Raw genomic sequence first — 25244 nt, 5'->3', positions numbered from 1 at the left:
CAGGTTGACTAAAGAATCAAATCCAGTAACATTCATATATGTGTAAGAAAGGCCTTTATATCAAAAAGCAATTTCACATCAAGAAGGCGTCTCAGCCCAGTCCAACTCAGCTCCCTAAACCCCTTTCGACTCTCATAGCCACATGCAACGATGCGGAATGCAGGAGAATCACTGGCCAGTGGGTGCAGAGTCATGTGGATCCAAGGTTGGTGGAAATATGGCAGGGTAGCAGCAGTTCTCAGAGTGGCCAGCAGAGTCCCAGCAGGCAGGAAGGCAAAGTGGCAGAGAGAGAAGGAGGTTACCAGAGTCCTCCTTATGAGAAAGCCACACCTCCAAAGAGGCATCATCAGGCTGACCTGATTGATAGGTTGGATTTCACTCCTACCCTTTCATACTTCTTTAAGCTGACATGAAATCATTGAATTACCATACTCACCATGTCTGGTCCAAGTCTGTTTGAATCAGGCTTTAGCTCTTGAAGTGAAAACAAAAATTTTTCATTAATGCATGGGACAGCAGCTAAATGCTCAGCTCTCTGCTCTTCAAGGATGGAAAGTTACAGGGGGGTGGGAAAGCATACCTTCCTAAGAGCTGAGAAAGACTTGTAAGGATGCAGCAACAACTAAAAACACTGGCATATTTGTCTCAGGCGGCTTTTCCCAAAATGTGCTCCAACGAACATTAATGTTTCCCACGTTAAACCCAGTTTAAGGTTAAGCTGATAAAATATATCTTTAGTACAAAATTTCTCAAACCAGTCGGTGAGAATTGCAAATCTCTCAGAAGAACTAAAATATAATACTATTCTCAACGTATTTTTTTTCTGCTTTTTTTGTGTGCCATGTTTCTCCTGGGACGGGGCTTTTGAAGGAAATGTCATTCAAGTAGCAGCCTAAAGAATGCTCTTCCTTCTGCTTGGAATACTCTTCCCACACCCTCAGTCCCAGCGCTGACCGACTTCTACTCAGCCATCATATCTCAGCTGAAAAGTACTTTCTCTAAAAAGCCCTTCATGGCCCTCACTGTCATTCCCCTTCCCTCTGTTGTTGTTAATCGCTGCTTTCAAGGCAGCCCCTGACTCAAGGAGACCTGGCAATGGAACAAACAATGCCTGCTCACAATTCTTTTATTTTTTTGTAATCATTTTATTGGGGGCTTGTATAACTCTTATCCCAATCCATCCATTGTGTCAAGCACATTTGTACATTTGTTGTCCTCATCATTCTCAAAATATTTTCTTTCTACTTGAGGCCTTGGTCTCAGCCCTACATTTCTATTATTCACCCCCCTCGGTGTGTGTGGGGGGGGTATATCTCTACCTTGTGATTGGTTCCCCCTTTATCCACCTCCCCCTTCTTCTACCCTAATGGTATTGCTACTCCCACTACTGGTCCTGAGGGGTTTATCTGTCATGGATTCCATGTGTCAAGAGCTCTTATCTGTACCCGTGTACATGCTCTGGTCTAGTCTGACATGAAAGGCAGCACTGGGGTCCTGATAGTGGGGGTGAGGAAGCCTCAAGGATCCAGAGGAATGTTATGTGTTTTGTAGGTGCTATACTGAACCCTGACTGAATCGTCCCTTCCTTGTGACCCTTCTGTGAGGAGATGTCCAATTGTCTACCAATGGGTTTTGGGTCTCCACTCTGACCCCTTCATTCTCATCGATATAATTGTTTGTTTTGAATCTTTTGATACCTGACACCTTATCCCATCGACACCTTGTGATCACACAGGCTGGTGTGCTTCTTCTATGTGGGCTTAGTGATCCGTGGAGTTTTTAATGGCTGATTTTCAATAGTGAATTACCACACCTTTCTTCATGGTCTGCCAGAATCTGGAAGCTCTGTTAAACCTATATGAGTGGCAGTTACACATGAGGTGCATTGGCCAGGAATTGAACCCGGTTACTTGCATGGAAAGTGAGAACGCCACTATGAGTACCCCTCCCCTCTGAGTAAAGTTGTCCATATCAGTCCTTGAAAGAAACCTAGTGACATAGTGGTTACTCACTGGGCTACTAAACATAAGGTCAGCCGTTCACAACCACCAGCCACCACTCAAGAGAAAGCTGGCGTTTCGACTCCCATAAAGAGTTATAGTCTCTGAAACCACAGAGCCGGTTTGACTTGATGGCAGTGAGTTTGGTTTGGGTTTACACCTGTCATCTCTTCCCCTAAATCTGTATTTGTTCTTTCATGGTATTTACAATATAGAATTATAATTATTGAAATGTTTCTCACTTGGAATATGTGGATGCTAGTCAATACTGTGACACCCCACACACACAGTGATCCTCACTTACTGGTTCTTCTACTAGTGTTTAGCCAACCTCATGATGATTCATAATTGCCCCTGTCTGACCATGAAAACATGGAGGAAATGAAGGCATATGGATCCCAGGGTTGGGCTATAAAAACACTTCAACTTTCTCCTTGCGTTCATGCCCTGGTCACACTGGGAAAGCCAAGACACCATGCGACGAAGAAAAAGGACATCTTGTCCTAAAATGAGTCTAACACCGTGGCCAACAGCCAACATCAGCTCACCAATCCTGAAATAAACAGCTTGCAAATGGAAGCTCCAGCTTCAACTAAGCCTTCCGGACACTCAGCTCCAACCAGCACCTGACTACCATCTGATGAAACACCGTCAGTGCGATCTGCCCAGCAGGGCCCTTCCCGACTTTCTGATACAAACCATGAGATTATAAATTCTTGAAGGCTATAATTGTGAATTAATCACTATCATTCCATACCTCCCCAACATATCCCCCCACAAAGAACCTAATTACAGTAAAGGAAACATAGAGTCCAAGCCAACCTGTGCTGTCCAAAATAACTCAGACTCAGATGGAGCTTCTAGATCAGAGTAGAACTGCTCTGCAGTGCTCCCGAGGCTGTCGGTCTTTATCAGAGCAGACCCCCACATCTGTTGCCTCCAGAGCGCTTGGTGGGTTCCAGCTGCTGACCTTGATTAGCAACCAAGTGCTTTAGCCACTGCATCGCCGGGGCTCCTTTCAACTGTAGAAGGCACTCAAGATTTTTCAAAAATAGTTTAATAATAAATTAGTGAATGTTAAATGGTTTTGATTTAAGAGGATACACATTCTGGCAAGTCATTGGACACTTGAATCCTTTATATGAGGCTCTCAAAGAAGAATCCAAAAACGTCTCTGTACAATGTTGTCGTCAGTGCCATCGATTCAGTTCCAACCCACAGAGATGCTATGAACAATAGGAGGAAATACTGCCCCTCTAGCACCGTGCTCCCAATTGGTTCTTTCCTTGAGCCCTTTGTTGCAGCCACTGTGTCGATCCAACATCTGGGGGACCTTCCTCTTTTTCGATGCCCCTCTGTTTTATCAAGCACAATGTCCTTCTCCAGGGACCGATCTTTCCTGACAATGTGGTCATTTTCTGTACGATGGTTAAGCAAACGATATAGCCGCCTTTGCTCTCATCTCCTACCTTTGTAAACAATGGCTCTAGGTTGGACATGAGAGCTACCGAAATCAGAATGTTGGCAGTCTGGACAGGAGGAAGGTGTGGAGTTCAGTTTGCCTAATGAAGCAGAGTTGAAGATTCCTGTCTTCTCTTCTTTCTCTCACACTGATTCCAAACTCTGAGCAAGCAGCACTGGGAGATCCTGGTCTTCAGGGAGTGAGCAGAAGCTCAGTTGAGTGGTCTACTCCCTGGGATCCACCTCTGTCCCAGGATTGATAGGGTGGTGGCTTGGGTGGGGGCGGCTATGAGGAAGGAGCGTTGTCATTCACAGCCTTGGGGGCTCGAACCAGTCCTCAAAGAACAGTCTAATGCCCATGGTTTCACTGTCAAGTCTTAAACAGATACAACAGCTGCTTTCTAAGAACACAGTGTAGCTTTTAGGCAGTCTGCCTAGAAATTCTTTCCCAGTGAATTCCTGGAAGAGGCGGCCTGATTTTCTCCACACCCAAGACATAGAGGCCAGCCGGCCAGGGAGCCAAGAACAGCCACACACTGCACCTGGGACGATTGCTTTTGCACGACACAGGCTGGTGTGGCGATGGAGAGGACTGCGGGTAAGTGGAAGGGAGACACTAATTCTGGTTTCACCATATGTTTTGTGATAGATGGCAGCAGGACTTGGGAATACCTTACCTACAGCATACTTACTGGGTACCCTGGTGGGGCACTGGGTAAGTGCTCGGTTACTGACCCAAAGGTCAGCGTTTCAAACCCACCAGCCACTGTGCTGGAAAAAAGATACTTCCATCTGCTTCCATAAAGATTTAGAGCCTTGGAAACCCAATGGGGCTGTTCTACTCACTATGAGTCATAATAGACTTGACAGCCAAGCACTTAACCTTCAGATGTCACTTTATCCTTTTAAGATGCCCTTTTAAAGTCTTATTACAATTCAAGGGATATTAGGTTAAGTCACCAAAAGGTCTTGTCTCAGTTGAAACCCTGCTTACCAATACATAGGCACCTACTTCTTAAAGAGCATCTCTGAGGATGTATACATATGTATATATGCATGCCAGTGTACATAAATACAAGCAAATGCCAACCAGGGAAGGATAGGAAAACAGATACATCTGAGATCTGGAATTGGCCAACCATGGCCTGTGGAAAAAATCCGGCCCCCCCACCTGTCATTGCAAATAAAGTTTTATTGAAACACGGCCACATTCATTCTTTTACATATTGTCTGTGGCTGTTTCCAGGCTAACTCAGGTGAGCTGAGCAGCTAAACAGTCCCATAAAGAGCAGATGGTCCACAGAGTCTCAAATAATTAGCAGCTAGCCCATTAGGGGAAAATCTCACTAGCCTCTGCTCTCTAAGGTTTAGAATGCTAAGGCCTAATTATAACTTCAGATCCCAGACCAAAAAGATGTCATGAGTTTTCCTTATCAGTCATGCTTCGATTCTGAAAATAATTTTAAAATTGACCAAATAATATTCACAATGAAACAACTGGGGCAAATTTGACCAGCATTGTTCTTGTGTTCTGGAAGTAACTAATAAGCTAAATTTGCCATTAAATTTGCCATCAAAATCCAAGCAGACATGAAGGGAGGACCTACCATCGCAAAGTGGCCTTTCCACATGGTTACTCCCATATCACAGGCATTCTCTAGGTTAGGAATACAATTCCTTCCTAAGTATGTCTGTAAGCCTACCTCATAGGCGAGTCAAAGCAGGGGCATGTGGTTCTTACTTTAGTGCAAGACAGGAGCCTCATTGGTGCAGTGGGACATGAGTTGGACTGCTAACTGCCAAGTCAGCAGTTCAAACACCGCAGTCATTCCAAGGGAGGAGGAAGAGGCTGCTCCCATGAAGATTTCTAAGCTCAAATGCACTGCTGTGGAGTCAGTGCTGACTAGGAGTGACCCCTGTGGGTCTCCAAGGCTGTGATTGTTTACAGGAGTAGAAAACCCAGTCTTTCTCCCACAGAGCTGCTGGTAGTTTTGAACTGCCAACTATGTAGATCACAGTCCAACACAAAACCACCACACCACCAGGGCTCTCAGGAATCCTCTTTAAAAGCAAAATAACTCACTGTCTTCTAGTCCATTCTGACTCACAGTAACCCAATAGGGCAAACTGCCCCCATGGGTTCCCGAGACTGTAAGTCTTTTACTTAAAAAAAATCGTTTTATTGGGGCCTCTTACAGCTCTTAAAACATTCCATACATCAATTGTATCAAGCATATTTGTACATATGTTGCCATCGTTATTTCTCTATGTAAGCCTTGGTATAAATTCCTCATTTTCCCCCTCTCTCCCTCACCCTCCCATCCTTGATCAATTATATATTGTTATTATTTCTTTTTTTATTTTATTTTAACAATTTATTGGGGCTGATACAATTCTTTTCACAGTTCATACATATACATACATCAATTGTATAAAGCACATCTGTACAGTCTTTGCCCTAATCACTTTTTTCTCTTTTCTTCTTTTACATTTTATTAGGGACTCAAACAACTCTTACCACAATCCATACATATACATACATCAATTGTATAAAGCACATCCATACATTCCCTGCCCCAATCATTCTCAAAGCATTTGCTCTCCACTTAACCCCCTTGCATCAGGTCCTCTTCCCCCCCCCTCCCTCCCCATTCCCCCCTCCCTCATATGCCCTTGGTAATTTATACATCGTTATTTTGTCATATCTTGCCCTATCCGGAGTCTCCCTTCCCCCCTTCTCTGCTGTCCCTCTCCCAGGGAAGAGGTCACATGTGGATCCTTGTAATCAGTTCCCCCTTTCCAACCCACTCATCTTACACTATCCATTGTCTCCCTTCATCCACATTTCTGTTATCTGTTCCCTTCCAGGAGGAGAGGCCATATATCCAGCCTTATGATGGGTTCCCCCTTCCTCCCCTTCCCTCCTCCCTGGTGATCCCCCTCCACTCATGATATCGCTACTCCTACTACTGTTCCTGAGGAGTTTATATGTCTTGAATTAATTCCATGTGTTGAGAGCTCTTATCTGTACCAATGGGTGTTCTCCGATCTAGCCAGATTTGTAAGGTAGAACTGGGACATGGTAGTGGGGGGAGAATTGAAGAACTAGAGGAATGATGTGTGTTTTGTTGGTGCTATATTGAACCTTAGTTGAATCATCCCTTCCTTAGAACCCTTCTGTGAGGGGATATCCAATTGCCTACAGATGGACTTTGGATTCCCACTCCTACCCACCCCCCAGGTTTGTATCAATATAGTTGTTTATTTTGGAACTTTTGACACCTGTTACTTGATTCTGTCAATACCTCATGATCACACAGGCTGATGTGCTTCTTCCATGTGGGCTTATTTGCTTCTCTGCTAGATGGCTACTTGTTTAACTTCAAGACCCCAAACACTTTATCTTTTGGTAGCCGAGCACCATCTGCTCTCTTCACCACATTTGCTTATGCACCCATTTTGCCTTCAGCTATTGTGTTGGGAAGGTGAGCATCTCAAATGCCAGGTTATTAGAACAAAGTGTACATGCGTTGAGGGAGGACTTGAGTAGAGGCCCAATGTCCATCTGCTATCTTAATACTAAACATAAATATATGTACATTGGCCTCTATCCCTTTCATTATAAATGAATATATTTACATATATGCATGCCTATAGCTATGCCTCTGTAAATAGCTTTTGCCTCCTGTGTCTTTCCTCTATTCCCTTTCACCTTCCTCCTGTCCCACTATCATGCTTATCCTCCATTCAGCTCTTGGTAATTCCTCTCAGATACATTGCACTTGATTAAACCCCACCAGGCATTATATGCCCTCCTCGCCTATCAATTTTAATCTCTTGTTGTTCCCTTATCCCTGAGTTTGTTGGCTCACTACTCACCCACCTGCCTGCTCCTCTCCCATGTCCCCCCGGAACCACTAGTCCCGTTGTTTTCTCCTCAGGTTTGTTCGTCCTGCTTATCTTATATAGATTGACATAAGGTGAAAGCAAAGGAAACAACAAAAACAATAGATAGTTCCATGTCTGTCTGCTGACACTTATGTATGTTTTCTGATCAAGTATGATGAAGTGCCAAGCCCTGTCCCCCAAGTCAAAAGTCTATTTTCAGAATTCCTTGGAGACTTGGTTACTTTGCTCCCCTTACTGCCTTGTTGCACCCCTTTTGCATTTCAGACTACTGTGTGGGGGGCAGACCAAGCACACTCTCTGCAGTGTCTCCAGTGCTATCCCCAGTAGCACTATGGGTCAGTGAGAGACTATCATGTCTTATGGTGGAGCCAGCCCTGTGGTCCTCTCTATGCATTGGCTGCTCTGAGTAGGGATGTCATCCTCAGGGCTTGGTGGGCCATGATGAAGTTTGCTTGCTTGGTCTCTCTCTCTCTCTCTCTCTCCCTCCCTCTCTCTTAGTTTGCTTCCTTGTAGTCAGGACAGATGCCCCCCCTCGCTCCCCGGGCTATATCTTCAGTGCTGTTTTCCGCATTGCCTTCTCAGATTGGGCCCTACCCTGTCGTCCTCTCTGTTAGTTCGCTGCTCCACAAGACCGTAAGTCTTTATGCAAGTTGAAAGTATCACCATCCTTCCACGAAGTGGCTGGTGGTGTGGAACTGCTGACTTTGTGGTTAGCAGCCCAACCAATATCCCTACTACAACAGCTGGGCTCCTTCAGAAATCCTAAGGAGCCTCAGCGACTCTGTAGAATGAGTCAATGGCAATGGGTTGGGTTTGGATTAGTGTTTTTTAAAAAAAAAAAGCACAACGGCTTTTCAGGGATTTAAAAATTAAATGTGCAGCAAATGGAGGTGAGTGTGATGATGAAGAATTTGTTTCCAGCAGTGACCAGCTTGGTCATTTCAAAGTACAGGCAAATTTACAAAGCATTAAAGGGCAAGTAAGAACCAAAAAAAACCCCTCACCCAGGGACGGCCTGTTCTCCTCTAAAGGAGTAGGTAGCTCATTGGTTTAAAGGAGGCATTGCTTGACCCCAGTCCGAGAAAACAGTTAAACCAATCACCTCCACAAAAAAATAATACCAATGAGACTGAATAGATAACAAGGTGTTCCCACGGCCCCTCTTTCCTCCCGCCACCCCCGTTCAGATCCAGAACATAAACCCATGGTTCAAATTCATGAGGTCCAAGGACAAAGCGGTGGTGCTGGTGGTGGTGGTGGTGGTGGTGGTGGTGCTGGTGGTGGTGCTGGTGGTGGTGCTGGTGGTGGTGGTGGTGGTGCTGGTGGTGGTGGTAGTGGTGGTGGTGGTGGTGCTGGTGGAGGTGGTGGTGGTGCTGGTGCTGGTGGTGGTGGTGCTGGTGGTGGTGGTGGTGGTGGTGGTGGTGGTGGTGGTGGTGGTGCTGGTGCTGGTGATGGTGGTGGTGGTGGTGTGTCCCCATTAAAATTCGGAATGACTGAGGTATTATAATCCTTGAGTGGCGCCAACTGTTAACAGGCTGGGTTACTAATCACAGAAGTGGGTGTTCAACCACACCCATGGACGTCTGGAGAGCCATCCATTTCTCGAAGCCCAACCACCGAAAACCCAGCAGAGCACAATTCTACTCTACCACACACAAGGTCGCCAGGAATCACCATGAACTTGATGGCAACTGGTTTGAAGGGACTGCAGACTTGAAACACACTGCCATTGAATTCATTCCCAGGCACAGTGGCCCCACAGGACCAAAAGCCCCCTTTGTGCTTCAGAGGCTGTACATCTTTAGGGGAGCAGACAGTCTCATCTTTCTCCCAAGGAGTAGCTGGTGAGTTCAAACTGCTGACCTTCAGGTTAGCAGCCCAAAGGCCCATGAATTCCGCAGAAACTAAAACTCTGAAAAGGTAAGTGACTTTCTCGCGGGCACCTGTCTGTAGGAGAGTTAGGGATGCCCCAGTGTTGCTGGAGCCAAGGAGACATTTCTCCTGGCTCACACTTTGATCCCTTCTATAAAAGGAAAGTGCCCACCCACATTGGCTTCCCAAACCTGAGCCATTCCTGGATCCCAGTTTGACAGGTCTGTGTGTCACACATACTATCATCGACCTCATATTTTTAATTGAGTCATTTTTATCTTTAAATTAATTTAGTGTACAAGGAATCAATGCCATTGCCATAAATGGCAAATCAGTATCAGCCAACCTAAATAGAAAATACTATGTAAATATAGCAACGTGACTCAGTCCCAGCTCTGTTCTTGAGCCCTGGTGTACTCTCACTTCGAAATGATGGAGAGAATGTTGGGGAGGTGTGAAGGAGTAACACTAAGCTGAGAATCTCTCCAGGAGGATAGAAAGGGAATTATAAAATGAGCAGCTTTCTCACAATCCCGTACTTGAGCACTGTTCTCTCCAGACACTGGGGAAATACTGAAACCAGACAGAGTCTGATTTCATGAGAATGCCAAAGCCAGCCAAAGAGCTGGGGGAAGGGGAAAAATCAGAAAGAAAGAGTTCCTTCCTAAAAAGGATTAGATCCCTAGCCGTGGTAGTATAGTGGCTAATACATGAAGTTGCTAATCCGAAGATCCGCAGTTCAAAACTACTAGCTGCTCTTCAGGAGAAAGCTAAGTCTGTCTGCTCATGTAAAGACTTACAGTCCCAAAGACCCCAGAGGGCAGTTCCACTCTCCCTGCTAAGTCTCCACTCTGTGGGTTGGAAAGGACTAGAGAGTAATGGGTTCTTTACAAGAAGCTCTGGTGCTGAAATGTGTTAAGTGTCAGGCTGCTAACTGTGAGTTTGGTAGTTCAAACACACCAATCACTCTGAGAAAGAAAGCTGAAGATTGAGTCTCAGAAACCCTAAGAAGTTCCTCTCTGTCATATGGGGTTGCTATGGGTCGGAATCAACTCAATGGCAGTGAGTTGGTTTGGTTTGGTTTGTAGTTACTTTCCCGGGAGCCCTATGCGTGCAGTAGATAAGTGTTTGGAAAGATTATAAGTACAAACACACCATCCACTCTGCGGAGGAAAAGATTCCGTGATCTTCTCCCATAAGGATTACAGCCTTGGAAACCAATGGGGCAGTTTGACTCCCTCTCACGGGGTCACTGTGAGTCAACTCCACGCACACAACCACAAAGCGTTTGTTGCATCTCCCACATGCACCATGTTGGCACAAGATCAGCATTTACTAGCCCCGTGGAACCAGCGTGGTGTAGCAGCCTTTAGGTATTAATTAGAGTCAGAATTTGGACCCTGGTCACTGTTCTTGGACTCTAAGGCTGAGTAGCTTCTATACTTCTGCGTCTGTTTTCTCATCTAGTGAGAGAGCTACCATACATTTTTAGAGTCCCTTACTGATGCAGTTTATGTGCCTGGCTACACGTGCTTTGGACATGTAGTCAGAAGAGTGAAGGACATCATGCTTGGTAAAGCAGTGAAGCCGTGTAAAAGAAGAAGACCTGCAATGAGATGGATTGACACGGAGGCTGCATCAATGGGCTCAGACGTACAAAGAATTGTGAGCCTGGTGCAGGAGTCGGCAGTGTTTCATTCGGTTATACACAGAATCAGAACAAACTTGAAGGCTTCTAAAAATAACAAATATTTGAAAGGTTGATGGTTAAAGTCTCCCCTGAAGCATGGTGGCAAAAAAAAAAATGCCTGTCAGTCTCCTTTTAAAAAATCAGACATGAAGAAGCACATCAGCTTGTGTGATCACAAGGTGTCAAAGGGATCAGGTATCAGGAATCAAAGAACAAAAATCATATTGTGAATGAGGGGTAGTGTGGAGTGGGGACCCAAAGCCCATCTGTAGGCAACTTGTGCATCCCCTTACAGAAAGGTCGCAGGGAGGAGACGAGCCAGTCAGGGTTCAGTATAGCAACTATGAAAGATACAACTTTCCTCTAGTTCAATAATGCTGCCTCCCACCCAACTATCATGATCCCAATTCTACCTTATATTTCTGGCTAGACCAGAGGATGTACACTGGTACAGATAGGAATGGGAAACACATGGAATCCAGGACAGATGATCCCTTCAGGATCAGTGCTAAGAGTGGTGATACCGGGAGGGTGGAGGGAAGGGGGGGTAGAAGGGGAGAACCGATTACAAGGATCCACATATAACTTCCTCCTTGGGGGATGGACAAGAGAAAAGTAGGTGAATAGAGACGTTGGACAGTGTAAGATATGACAAAATAATAATTTATAACTTATCAAGGGTTCATGAGGGAAGGGGAGTGGGGAGGGAGGGGGGGAAATGAGGAGCTGATACCAAGGGCTTAAGTGGAGAGCAAATGTTTTGAGAATGATGCGGGCAAAAGATGTACAAATATGCTTTACACAGCTGATGTCTGTGTGGATCATGATAGAAGTTGTATGAGCCCCCAATAAAATGAATTTTTAAAATATTGGACATTGACGATTCTGTGAGCACAGTCCTGCCCTGGCATATGTGGTGGGACCGTGAGTAGAAATGACTAGACAGCCACTGTTCGGGGCTTGCCCCTCTGTGTTCAGTAGCAGAGACCTTCCAAAAAGATTGTGGACATTCCACAAGCTGCTCAACCGTGTGGCCTTTCAGGTGTGCGAGTCCCTAACTGCTGCTGGCCAGCACCAGCACCACCATTTCAATGTGTGTCCACTTTAGTCCACTGACATCGCTATCCCTCCACCCTCCAGTGGCCCAGGCTTCATGAAGCACCCAGAGCAGAGTGGGGCTACACTCAGTTTGAAGCTGACTTCCGCCTAATGGAAAGCGATTCACAACCAGTTCTCATGGGGAGGAAAGGACACACATACTGGGTTTTCCTTGTCAGGACCCCATCCTCCCACCCTCCACAGTCAGGCTCTGTGGCCCACAGGAGTGAGCGCTCTGCTGGAGTGCGGTGAGGACCACTGACCAAGTATCCATCTCCTTCATAAAGCGTCACTCCAAGCGGGGAGGGGCTGGGGGTCGACTGTGAAGCTGGCTGGGGCTGGCTGGCTGGGAAATCTTTGGTGAGTTACATAACTTCCCTGTGATTCAGTGTCCTTGTGTTCAGAATTGGAGTGAAATAGTAGCTGTGTGGTGACTGAAAGGATGGGGGTTCTAGGCTAACCAGAAGCAAGGACTGGCAATCTAGTTATTTAAAAACCCTTCGGAGCACAGTTCTACACTGACCGCATGGGATCGCCCTGCTTCAGAATTGACTCAACCGCAGCCAGCTTCTTGAGCTCCACTCTTCTACCAAAGGGAAGGCCTCTCCTTCCTGCCTGTGAGAGCAATTAGTCTCTGTCCTCCTCAGCACATCCTTTCAAGTACCTGCCCCGGTCTGAACACCTCGCCCAGCCCAGCTCCCCTTCAGAACGCCAAGCCCATCTTTCTCAGTCTCTTCACATAAATCCAACTTCTGAAACCTTTCATCACTCTTTGCTGTTCTCTTTTTAACTGGCTGCCATCTCTCAGCGTTGGCTCATTAGGTGTGGTGTCACGGGCTGAAGGCAGTCTGCCGGAGACCCTGGAGGCCAGATCAGTGTTGAGCTGAATAATTACCTGGCACATCGCGAGCAAGTGTCTCACCAGCTCCATCAATGGAAGGTGCCGGCTGGTGACTAAGGGCACATTTGTGGGTAGTCGTTGAGAACTGACAAAAGTGTCGCTCAATTAAGTGGTGGACAGAGAAATAGATGGAGACAAGACAGCCTGGGAAGATGTGTGAAAATGGTACTCCAAAGTACAGCATCCCGCATGGGCATGGACATAAGACAGGCCCCAGGCATACGACAGAAGAGAGTGGAGAGACCGGAAGGACTAAGAGGTGGATCTGTTCTGGGCTTGGGCGATCCACTTTGGTGAAGGCTTACCACGTGTGGTCACTGGGCACTTGAGATGTGTCTAGTCTACCTCAAGAACTGCTATTGCGTGCAAAACACACCTCGGATTGCAACGAGGTCGTGTTCTGTGTTAATCTGTGTCCTCAAAACAGATAGTTTCCTCTCCTAACATCTGGGACCCGTGCATGCGACCTTAATTGGAAATGGAGTCTTCGCAGATAGAATGAGCTAAGCCGGCATGAGGGGATACTGGGGTGAGAGAGTGCTAATCCACTGAGTGGAAAAGGAGGGAAAGAGAGAAGGCAGATCTGTGTGGACAGAGATTTGATGGATACTGCCACCAGCCAAGGAGCACTGGTGGCGGAGTAGGTTGGTAATAATACATTACAGGGTCAGCAGTTCAAAACTGCCAGCCACTCTTCAGGAGGAATAAGAAGCTTCCTGAATTATAGTCTTGGAAACTCATGGGGCTAGTTCCACCCTGCTCTTTGTGGTTCACTCTGAGTTGGAATTGACTCAATGGCAGTGAGCCACGAGCCAAAGAACACATGGGGCTACTAGAAGCTGGGACAGACAGTGAAAGTTCTTACTCTTGAGCCTTTGGAGAGCATATGACACTAGGAAGACCCTGAATTTGGACTTTTGGGTTCAGAACTGTGAGACCATCCTGTTTTAGCTTGATTAAGCCACCCAGTCTGTGGGACTTTGTTATAGCACTGGTCAGAAGTTAGTAGACTTTGTGTGAAAAATATGTGCCAAACGTCTCACTAATAATGTTGTGCCTCATAATCTGTGGGATGGATACAGTTGTGACGAGAATGAAATGTGCTATTAAAAGTAGCATCACCTGCTGCTGTTTACCTTTGTAGATGAGGCCAACTAAAACTACACAGGTGGACCACTTCCTCTTTCTAGCGAATAGCTGTGGTCTCTTCAGGAAGGTGGACTTATAGCCAACGTGTAAGGCTCATCAGACCATACTACGCTTCTGATCAGATGAAATGCCTTGTCACCCAGGAGAGCATGATTTTAAGTGGATGGCACCCCGCCATCACCTCGCTATTCACTTGCACACCATTTCCGCAACATCCCCTTGCTGCCCTGCTTGTGGGTTGGCTTGTTTTATAAGGATCTTCTGGTGCATCCTTAGGTCAGAGAACCCATATTTTGTGTGTGAGGAGTACCCCATCTCCCATTTTGTATCTACTGATCAGACTCCTCCCAGAAGATAGTATGAGGCTGGGCCCACAAGGAGCGCCTCAAGGAGTAGATGAGTTCAGTATGCACATGTCCTGACCCCAGCCACATGTGCCCCCTGCCATGAGGACAAGTATCCAGGTGCTTGAGAAAGCTACACAGCCGAGTGGGAAAGGAAGAGTGAAGCCTATCATTGGAAAGAAAGAACCACTTACTGCATCCCCGCTCTTTGTGGCATGTGCTGTCCTTTATGTCCCTTGTAATCTTTGAATAGCCTGCTACGAAAACGAATATTATCTTATTATACAGATGGGGAAATTGAGGCCCCCAGAAGGTTATGCAACACCCCAAGCTTGCACAGATAATAAGAGGGCAGTGCCAGGAAGAGGTCATATTTACTTGACTTCAAAGTTCAGAAACGTTCCTTGATGGGGCACCTCTGCACCCCCACTTCAGAATCCCTTTTGGATAACGCTGCTGACGTTGGTACCCGCCATTTGTCTGTGTGTCAGGGAAGGGGTGCTGTGTGAGAACATTGATGCCTTCTGTAGGAGGGGAGACTCGCAGATTCAGGCACCTGGCTTTCCTCCTTTCTGGTTCTAACTGTCAAAGTGAGACACCTTTGGGACTCCAAATTGTTTCTTCTCCTGTTTAAGACTCCCGGGCCTGTGGCCTAGGAGTTGGAAGCCAGCCCATGTAAGAGGGAGGGAAGGAATTGTTTTGGCAATTGCTCCAAGAACTTTCCAAGAGCTATTCTTGGAGCGAGGGAGTGTTGAGCTCTGGCTGTCAAGGAGCAAACAGGGAAGGACTCTAATTTGGAAACATGTTACCCTGGGTTCCTGACGACGCGGACTCTGTGGCGAGAGCACAGCCACAGAGGTTTCGCCTGTTTTCTGAGTATGGGCTGCCTCATTGGTGGCCCTGTGCATGTGAGAATCCATCTAGCAAAAGGTGAGACAGGATAGTGACTGCCTGTGCTCCCACCCCAGCTAGGCCGCTTAGTATCTATGTGATCTTGAATAAGTCAAGCTTTCGGCACCGCGGTTTCCTCGTCTACAAAATGAACACAATGATAATCTGATTTCTTACCATGGCCAGAGGAGGATTAACTCCAGTTCATGGACAGAAAGGGGTTTCAGCAATGCAAGTGATGAACAAACAAAAATAAACCCACTGCCATCAAGTCAGCCCCAACTCATAGTGACCCTATGGGGCAGAGGAGATTAGAATTGCTCCTTCGGGTTTCCAAGACTCTAAGTCTTTACAGGTACAAACAGTCTCATCTTTTTCCTGTGGGACAACTGATGGATTTGAACTGCTGAGCTTGCAGTTGGCGGCCCAGTGCTTAACCCGGTGCATCACCAGGACTCCTTGTACAAATGATCACTATCACTAATTTTAAACCCTTTCCCTCATCAGATCGCTTTACGCTGATATTTTCAACCAGGACTGGAAAAAAATTATCAAAAAAGATATTTTCTTCTCCCTGGTCCATGGAAATGTGAGGGTTCCTTCTTGTGTGCACACATGTATCAAAGGAAGAAGTAGAAAAAGTCGGTAGAGCATGAGGACGATAAACTGAGACCAAAGGAGATGAGGATGAAAGGGAGGCATCATTATGTAGCATGAGCTCTCACGCTGTCTCAGTGAATGTGATCACAACCTTCCATACCCCGTTTATTTATTTACTCCCATGTATTCCATGCTTTGAAGGGATGTGACCAATACGTCTTTATTAAGTAGTCATTTTAAAGCTTTGGTCTCATATATTATTTAGGGGGTTGAGAACCTCCATCATGGATAGACTCTGGTCCCACAAAGAATATATATATTTGTCTAATTGGCTGGGTCTTAGCTCTTAATGTTGTGTCCTGATCCTCCCTTTTTGTGATCTAATACCATAAAAAGCCTAATCTCTATGATTTGAAAGAGGCGGGATTAGTGGCAGGGATGCTAATGAGCAGGATGGGCTGTATCTTGAGTCTTAACTCTTCTGGGAGGTGAAACAAACAAGCAACATGTAGAGGGATCTACTACCATCAAATCAAGTAAGAAGAGGCAGGACCAAAGCACATTCTTTGGACCCAAGGTTCCTGTGTCGAGAAACTCCTAGATCCAGGAAAAAACTGATATAATACGGACTTTCCCAGAGTGGAACTAGAAAGTGAAAGGCTTCCCCTGCAGCTAATGCCTTGAACTTGTACCTCTGGCCTTCCAAATTCCGAGAGAATCCATCCCTGCTTATTAAAACCATCCACATGTGGAACTCCTGTTCTCCTCGCACTCGATCACTAAGACGCTGCCCAGCAGGGCTCCTGGACAGACTAAGACCCACAAGCTATAGAGACTGGAAAGACTTTTACCCAGGAAGATAGTGGGGTGCTTGGAACTGGGGTCTTTACCAAATGTCCAGGGTGGGAGTGGTGTCTAAGAATTCCAAAGCCAATGAAATCCCACATGACTGTCAGACAGAAATGGAATCTCAGGCACACTACATCCAGAGCTATTTCTCTCATCCTGGCTTGCCAGAAAGAGCTCTGACACAAGACTCAGAATGCTTGCTGAGTGGGATGATTTCAGATTCATGGCATTCTGACACACATTGCAGCTATTTAACATGCAATACCGACACTGGACAGGCTATTTTCCTCCACACCTTATCTCTTGCTTGTCTTTATTGCTAGAGAGAAAGATAGGCACATGAAGGAACTAAAAGAAGTTGCATTCACACGACAGTTACCGCCAAAGGGTTTGGGGGTTGTTGAGGGTTTTTTTTGTTTGTTTGTTTCTTTTTTGCCTTTTCTGTGTGACTAGGGTTCAATGGTCAAAGAGGGAATTCCCAAATGAAATATCACCACCATCACACATCCCATCCTGTCTATACAAAGTCCACTTCCGCCATGTATAAAATGACACTGGGAGAACACATTTGCTGTCTGTTTGGGGGCTATTGGGCCTGCCCCTCAATGCATGTGCATCCTTCCCTTCCCTGAAAAACCAAACCAAGCTCCCCGCCATCAGTTACAGAGTAGACCTGTGTATCATGGGGTTTCCATGACTGTCAGTTTTACATACACAAATGACCAGTCCTCTCTGCCAAGTTTCAGTGGGTGACTTTGAACTACCAACTTTCAGATTAGCAGTACCACTCTCATTAAACTAACCCATTGCCGTAGAATCCACTCGGACTCCTGGCTCGCCCACCAACTCACTGCCATCAAGTCAATGCCAACTCATAGCGACCCTGTAGGACAGGGTGGAATTGCCCCCGTAGGTTATGGGAAAGAGAGCCCCGTGGGCAAGCCAAGTCTGTAACCACAGAGCCCTCCCCTCTCACTAAGAGCTGCTCAGAAACAATAGAAGCCAGTGCGGTGGAGGTGACGGTGAAGGAGCCAGGGGCGACTGTCTGGCAAAGCGTGGCACAAAGGGGAACCAGTGGAGCATTAGTGACCTACTGGCTCGAACTTTGACTAGCTTTCATAGCCGTCTGGCTCTCTGTGTAAATCACCCCTGTCGACCTTAACAACAGCACATCAAGGGCAACCTTGCACCCCACCCCTGCCTTCACCCCATCCCAGCCATTCCAGTGGAAAATCCCCAGGTCCCAAGGGTTAGGCTGTGGACATCAGGGGTGCGGGGTTGGGGGAGTCATTATTGTGCCTATGAGATTGTTCAGACAAAGAAGCAAGATGGAACCGTATCTGGAGGGAAGCTTTCTGTGAGCGGCTGGCAGAGGAGGAACAAAAAAGGGCAGAGAACTAAGAGAAGCGGGAGGCCTGCTTTCCCTAAAACTGAGTCTTGAGTCAATGCCAAGTCATTGCTGTGGGTTTCCAAGACTGTCACTCTTTACAGGTGTAGAAAGCCCAGTCTTTCTCCCCAAGAACTGCAGGGCAGTTTGACCTGCCAATCATGTAGCTTGCAGGCCAACGTGTAACCACTACACAACCAAGGCACCTGACTGCCACCCCAGAAGCCATCAACAACTCAACACTCACTGCCATTGCGTCGATTCTGACTCACAGCACCCTATAGGTAGAGTAGAGCTGCCCCTCTGGGGTTTCCGAGGCTCCGGCTTTATGTGAGTGGAAAGCAATATCTTTCTCTTCTAGAGCAGCTGATGGGTTTGAACACCTGATCATGTGGCTAGCAGACCCATACATAATCCACTTACGCCACCAGGGCTCGTTCCCAGAAGCCATGGAGGAAAAAGATATCTAAACACTGGTGCCACGAGAACAGAACTTGGAAGACTGCAGAGGTAACATCATCTCATGGGTCATGGAGACCTCAAGGGGAGAGCACTGATGGGCTGGGGGCAGCAGTGGCAAGGACAATGTGTCCTGGGTGGGATTCCTCCCTCTTAGTCAGGATCTTTGCTCACAGGAGAGCTCTCCTCTGCCTCTGGTCTCAGCCAGTATCTCTATGCTGTGAGCCCAGCCTGTGGGGACTGGGAGAGCATTCAACTATCACTCGTATATAATTTTAAAAGTCAGGAGTTGGCCTTTGGAAAAGCTGCTTCCGACAGCAAGAACGGTTGAGTGTCGGAGAGAAATGCATTCATCTAATGAAAGGGGTGGGGCCAGGGGACAGGAGCAAAGCGAGCTTCCCCGGGGACCTCCTGGAGCCCAGCATCGTTTTATTTGATGTGGCGTCCCTGTCGTTTTCTGACTCTGGCGCGTGACTGTTCAATGCACATTCCGTGGTCGCAGGCTCTCCTCTGCTCTGCTCCATTGGTCCCCTGGCTGGAGTCCTTGGGAAAGAATAGCACTGCTCAGCAAGCACCAGAAACAGCATCTTCCCACTCTGAGCCAAGATTGCAGTGCAGGCCCTCGCTTGGGTCCTGAGGAAGAGGTGGCCATTGGGGCAGTAGGGCCAGCTCCCACAGAGGCATCTGGACTGCTCCCAGGGACAGTCAGTTGGCTGGTCTATGGAGGGACCTGCATGCAGAGGCTGCTGCCAACACGCACATCTCCATTAGGCTCACGTGTAAACCGAACCTGTCCTCGCTGCCCTTGCTGATGCCTGCAGTATGCCAGGGGAAGCAAGAGCATAGCCCAGCCATGGAGAGATGGGGCGAGTGGGACAATGCCTGGGAAATGCTTCCTCTGCTCCGTGCAGATGGGAACAAGAAGTTCAGCTCTCGTGCCCTGCAGGAGGCTGTGAAGGCCATTCCCCTCCAGCCACTGAAGTCCACCAAGTGCTTACAAGGGAGGTCTCCAACTTTGAATCCATGGTGACCCCTTAATGCAGCGGTTCTCAACCTGTGGGTCGTGACCCCGTTGGGGGGTAAAACAACCCTTTCATAACAGAATTGGCCGCCCAATTCATAACAGTAGCAAAATTACAGTGATGAAGTAGCAAAAAAATAATTTTATAGTTTGGGGGGTCACCACAACATGAGGAATTGTATGAAAGGGCCACGACGTCAGGAAGGTGGAGAACCACTGCCTTAGTGCATCAGAACAGAACTCTGTGCCACAGGGCCTCACATGCATTTGTTGCAGGGCGATCGCCAGGACTTTCTTCCAAAGGACATCTGGGATCCTGGAAAGATCCAGCGAGGAATCCACCCAGCTGGTTTGCATCACCCAAGGACTCCAGTCCATTTGTTTCCCTAACAGTTTTACTCGCATATAATTCACAGATCCTGTAATTCAATAGTTCATTCCCATCAACAAGAGTTGTGTAACCATCACCACAATCCGTTTCTAGAACATTTTCTTCCTCTTGGACTCATCCTGATTAGCTTCCTCTGTCCCCTTAGCCTCTCCGCCATACCCCCAAGGAACCATTAATCCAGTTACCATCTTTACAGATTTCCCTGTCCTGGATTTCATACACAGAAAAACACAAAAAGCTAATAACAATAACAAGGTAAAGCATGAAAAATCTCAATCGAGAAGAAAGCTGAAAATATTAAAAACTAGAAAATCTAAATGGATCATTCCAACTCCAAACTCACTGCCATTCCGTCGCTGCTGACTCACAGGGACCCCCAACCCCGGGGGCTTCTGAGACTAACTGTTTACAGGTGTAGAGCACTCCGTCTTTCTCCCATGGAGCTGATGGTAGTTTCCCACTGCTGGCCATGCGGATCTCAGCCCCATGCATAACCACCGCAAGGGAGCTCGAATGCTAGGGTGCTAAATGCTAACCTAAGCGCATCTGCCACAATGCACTTCCCAATGCATTCTGCGCATTAGCCAGGCCACTCCCATCTTTGGGCCATTCCGTTCCATCTGGGAGCATGCAGAAACTGAGGTTTAAGGAGGTTGAGAGTCCCCCCGTTGCCGGGAATGGTAAGTGGCCACACCAAGGCTCAAGCTGCATTTGCCTGACTCCAAGCTGATGCAGGAACTCGTGACAGTGCCTCACTTTTTTCAGAGCCAGACTTCAGGATAGTGATACACCAGGAAGATGTTCTGCCTCTTTAGTTCTTTACCCATCCACCCCCTCACCATCATCAATAAGGCAGGCGCAGGACGAGGCAACAAACAATCATTTCATCTCTGCTCCGAACCACTAGTTCTTCATCCAACAAACAGGGTAAGAATGCCCATCACCAAGCTCCATACACGCCACGCCAGCTTCCTGGGCAGGAACGGAATCAGACTCCAAGGACCGTGAATTTCTGTACATGGTACAGAGTGGGTGTACCAGTGTGTTTCTTAAAGAGTGGAACATGGGTGGTGGGCTCAAAAGCTTAGCAAGCTCAGGAAGCACCTGAGACTGCCCGTGTCCACAAGTGGTCTTTCTCAGCCGGGTACCATTCTCGTGGCTTTGTAGGCATCGTCTCATTTAATCAGTGAGAGAGAGACCAAGCCGGGATGACAGGAAGGCACATGCCCATCTGGCTAAGCAGCAGAGCAAATGCACAGAGTGGGAGGCGAAAAGCACTGTCATGGTAGTTGTCATGAAGTCGATCCCCATGCATCGTGAACTTCCCCAGAGAGTGTGCAAGGCTGTGACCTTTTAGAGGTAGCTCATCAGATCTGTTTCCCAAGGGTGAGTTTGAACTGACAACCTTGCAGCTTGCAGGGGAGTGCTTACCTGTTCACATCACCCAAGGACTCCAGAGTGCAAATAGGGGAAACCAAACCCTTTCAGAACATTCTGTCGCTTCTGTGCTTTCCACGTCTTTATTGGGGTCCTCTGTGTGCTGGGGAGTGGAGAAATCAACAAGCAACCGACGAGGAGGGAGCCTGATTGTAAACACCAACATGGATAGCATGAGACCTACTGCTATTGAGTCCATTCTGATTCGCAGTCACCCTGCAGGGCAGAGTAGAACTGATCCCTAGAGTTTCTGAGACATTGAGACTTTTGATCTTTATGGAAGCAGATCGATTGCTTCGTCTTTCTCCCTCAGAGCACCTGGTGAGGTTGAACCTCTGACTGTTTAGCTTAGTGGCCTCCTATGAGAGTTGTGATCAAATTAGACACCGTACTAGCCGGATCACGAATCAAAGAGCAGGGGTCTGACATTGTCTGGAGGTTAGGGACCGCTTCCCTGATACAGCGTCCGTGAGAAGAACTATGAGAAGGAATCGAAGGAGGGGCTTTGTCTCCTGGACCCAGGGTTCATTCAATCCCAGACTTCTCAGGGAAACCCCTCGTTGTGTGAAGCCACCAGGACTTTGGGGTGCCACCAAAACAGGAAGCAGCCCATCGCCTCCTTTGGTGTCAGGAGGCATGGCATCCATCAAAGGAAAGTCATAGCAAGACTGGGGATCGCTATGGATCCCAGGCCAGCGCCACGAACACAGGTCTCTCAGGACTGGCCAAGTTCTCAGCTTAGCCATCCCCTGACCCAGGCGCTTCAACCACAACGGATGTTTAACATCCCTTATCTCATCGGAGACTCACAACAAACACAGGCAGGTGGTAGGGGCCCGAATTCACCTCACCTAACCCAGAAGGTAAGCTTCTCTGGTACTGGGTTTGCCTGACAACATGCGGTTCCTCAGCACTACAGCTGTTGTGACACATGCGACTTCCTATCTCCAACCAAGACCCCGCCCACAGACCAGACTGCAGCTCAGCTCATCTGTTCTTTGTTGTACAGTTCCCAATGACTATACGAAGCACATGCTTTGACAAAGCACTTTCTTCTTTGTGATCTCATTGGACCATTTCCAGAACCCTGTTTAAAACAAAACCAAAAATCTCAGAGAGGTTGTTCGTCTGAAATCACACAGCTGAAAAATGAAGATGTCAGGGGTCTTCTTCTATAGAAACCTTTGCTCTGTCTGCTGCCCCGCACCAGGCTCTCCAGCCAGCCACCGAGTCAGCAGCTCTTAACTGTGTGCCGTTTATCTCCCAAGCCCACTTCCAAGTACTGGGGATGCAGTTCTTGTTCAGAGGAGACACAGAGAGCAAGCAAACTGATGTATTACAGAACTTCACAGTTAGGTCGATAGCCAGTGTGCAAGCTAGGTTCTGAGGGTTGTGATGCACACAGCAGAAAAGGCTGTCTCTTGGGGTAGAAGGGAATGAGGAGGCTTATTAGAGGAACTGACATTTAAGCTATGATAGATGAGTAATTTTCTAGGACAATAAAACAGAGCAATTATTAGGAGTCTTCGAAAGTATGTGGAAACATCCCATTCAACTTTTAATTCCGTTTCCCGGTAAACTTTTCAAAGCCCCCCTCGTATTTGAGGCAGAAGGCTCAGCATATGGCAAGGAACGGTCGTAAACAGAGCCAGTTCTTTCCAGAGCCCGTGTCTGGAGGACATACAGGTGAGATGAGAGAGGAGGCTGGAAAGAAAGGACTGGATTTTAACTCCAGGTGAAAAAAGCAACCATAAGGGTGCTTTCAGCAACAGTGGCACAGAACACTGCGCTTTGTAGTTCAGGGGGAAACTGGTCATGTGTGTGTATTGTTGTCAGGTGCCATTGTGATGGTTCCAACCCACAATGACCCCATACACAACTGAATGAAATACTGCTCTGTCCTGCGCCATTCTCAAAATTGTTCCGGTGCCCGTGCCCATTGTTGCTGCCACTGTGTCCATCCATCTCATAAAGGACCCTCCTCTGTTTCGCTGCCCGTCCACTTTACCAAACATGTGTCCTTCTCCAGCGATGGGTCTCTCTTGACAACATGTCCAAAGTATGTGAGACGAAGTCTGGCCATCATCGTCTCCAAGAAGCATGGGACTTTCACTATTCTTCCAGCACCACGATTTGAATGCAATTATACTACTGTGATTATACTTCATTAGTCTTTATTCAATGTCCAACTTTCACATGCATATAAGGCAATTGACAATACCATGGTCAGGTGCACCTTAGTCCTCAGAGGAACATCCTTGCTTTTCAATACCCTAAAGAGATCTTGTAACTGGAAGGCAAAGGACATGTATAAAGGTATAAATACAGGCATATACATATGTGAATTCAATTATATATTACAATAGGGATATAGGTCTATGTACATATAAGATTATATATTAAGGTAGCAGACAGATATTGGGCCTCTATTCAAGTACTACCTCATCACAAGAACATTTTGTTTCAATAATCTGGTATTCTGTGATGCTCACCTCCCCAATATGATCGCTGAAGACAAGTGGGTGCATAAGCAAATGTGGTGAAGAAAACTGATGATGCCTGGCTATTAAAAGATATAGCATCTGGGGTCTTAAAGGCTTAAAAATAAACAAGCAGCCATCTAGCTGGGAAGCAACAAAGCCCACATAGAAGAAGCACACAAGCCTGTGTGATTACAAGGTGTTGAGAGGATTAGGTATCAGAAGACCCAAAACAAACAATCATTGATATTAATGGGGGGAAGTGTCACAGCGTGAAGACTCAAACCCCATCTGTAGACAATTGGACATCCCCTCACAGAAGGGTCACAAAGAAGGGATGAGCCAGCCAGGGTACAGTATAGCACCAACAAAACATACAACATTCCTCTAGTTCTTTAATGCTTCCCCACCACCACCACCATCATGACCCCAGTTCTACTAACAAAGCTGGCTAGACCAGAGCATGCACACTGGTACAGATAAGAGCTCCCAACACAGAGAATCCAGGACAGATAATGGGACAGTAATGGGAGTAGTGATACCATGAGGGTAGAGGGAGGTGGGGGAAGTAAAGGGAAACCAATCACAATGATTTATGTATAATTTCCACCAACCCCCCCAGGGTGATGAACAATAGAAACATTGGTGAAGGGAGACAGCAGTCAGTGTAAGATAAGAAAATAACAATGAGTTATAATTTATCAAGGGTTCATGAGGGTGGAAGGGTGTGGAAGGGAGGAAAAAAATTAGGAGCTGATACCAAGGGCTCATGTATAAAGAAAATGTTTTGAAAAGGATAATGACAACATAAGTATAAATGTGCTTGACACAATGGATAGTTGGATTTTTATAAGAGCTGTAAGAGCCCCCAATAAAATGATGTATTAAAATTTAAAAGAAAAAAAAGAGATCTTGTGCAGCAGATTTAGCTAATGCAACACATCTTTTGACAGCATGACTGCTGCTTCCAGGAGCATTACTTTTCACTTTTAGAAAGTCCAGGTAGTTTCAATATTCTTCTCTATCACAGCAATTCAAATAGAAAGACCAGGTAAATTATGAGGCTGGCAGTGTGGGAGAAGGGCTACTGTGTCTAGAAAAGTCTACGACTGTAATTTGCAAGACTTAGTTCCATATTTGATAAGGCTTTGAAAAATACAGTAAAGAATGACACCAAACTTTCTGTCTTGAGCACCTTGGACAATAGTGGCATCATCGAGAGTACCCTTATGCCCTACAACATGCGTGCCCGCACACGCACACACAAATTCAACAAGATAAAAGAAGAGGAAGTGCATCGGTATG

This window comes from Tenrec ecaudatus, chromosome 5, assembly GCF_050624435.1.
Source record: "Tenrec ecaudatus isolate mTenEca1 chromosome 5, mTenEca1.hap1, whole genome shotgun sequence".
NCBI lineage: Eukaryota > Metazoa > Chordata > Mammalia > Afrosoricida > Tenrecidae > Tenrec > Tenrec ecaudatus.
Note: the sequence above shows the minus strand (reverse complement) of the source record.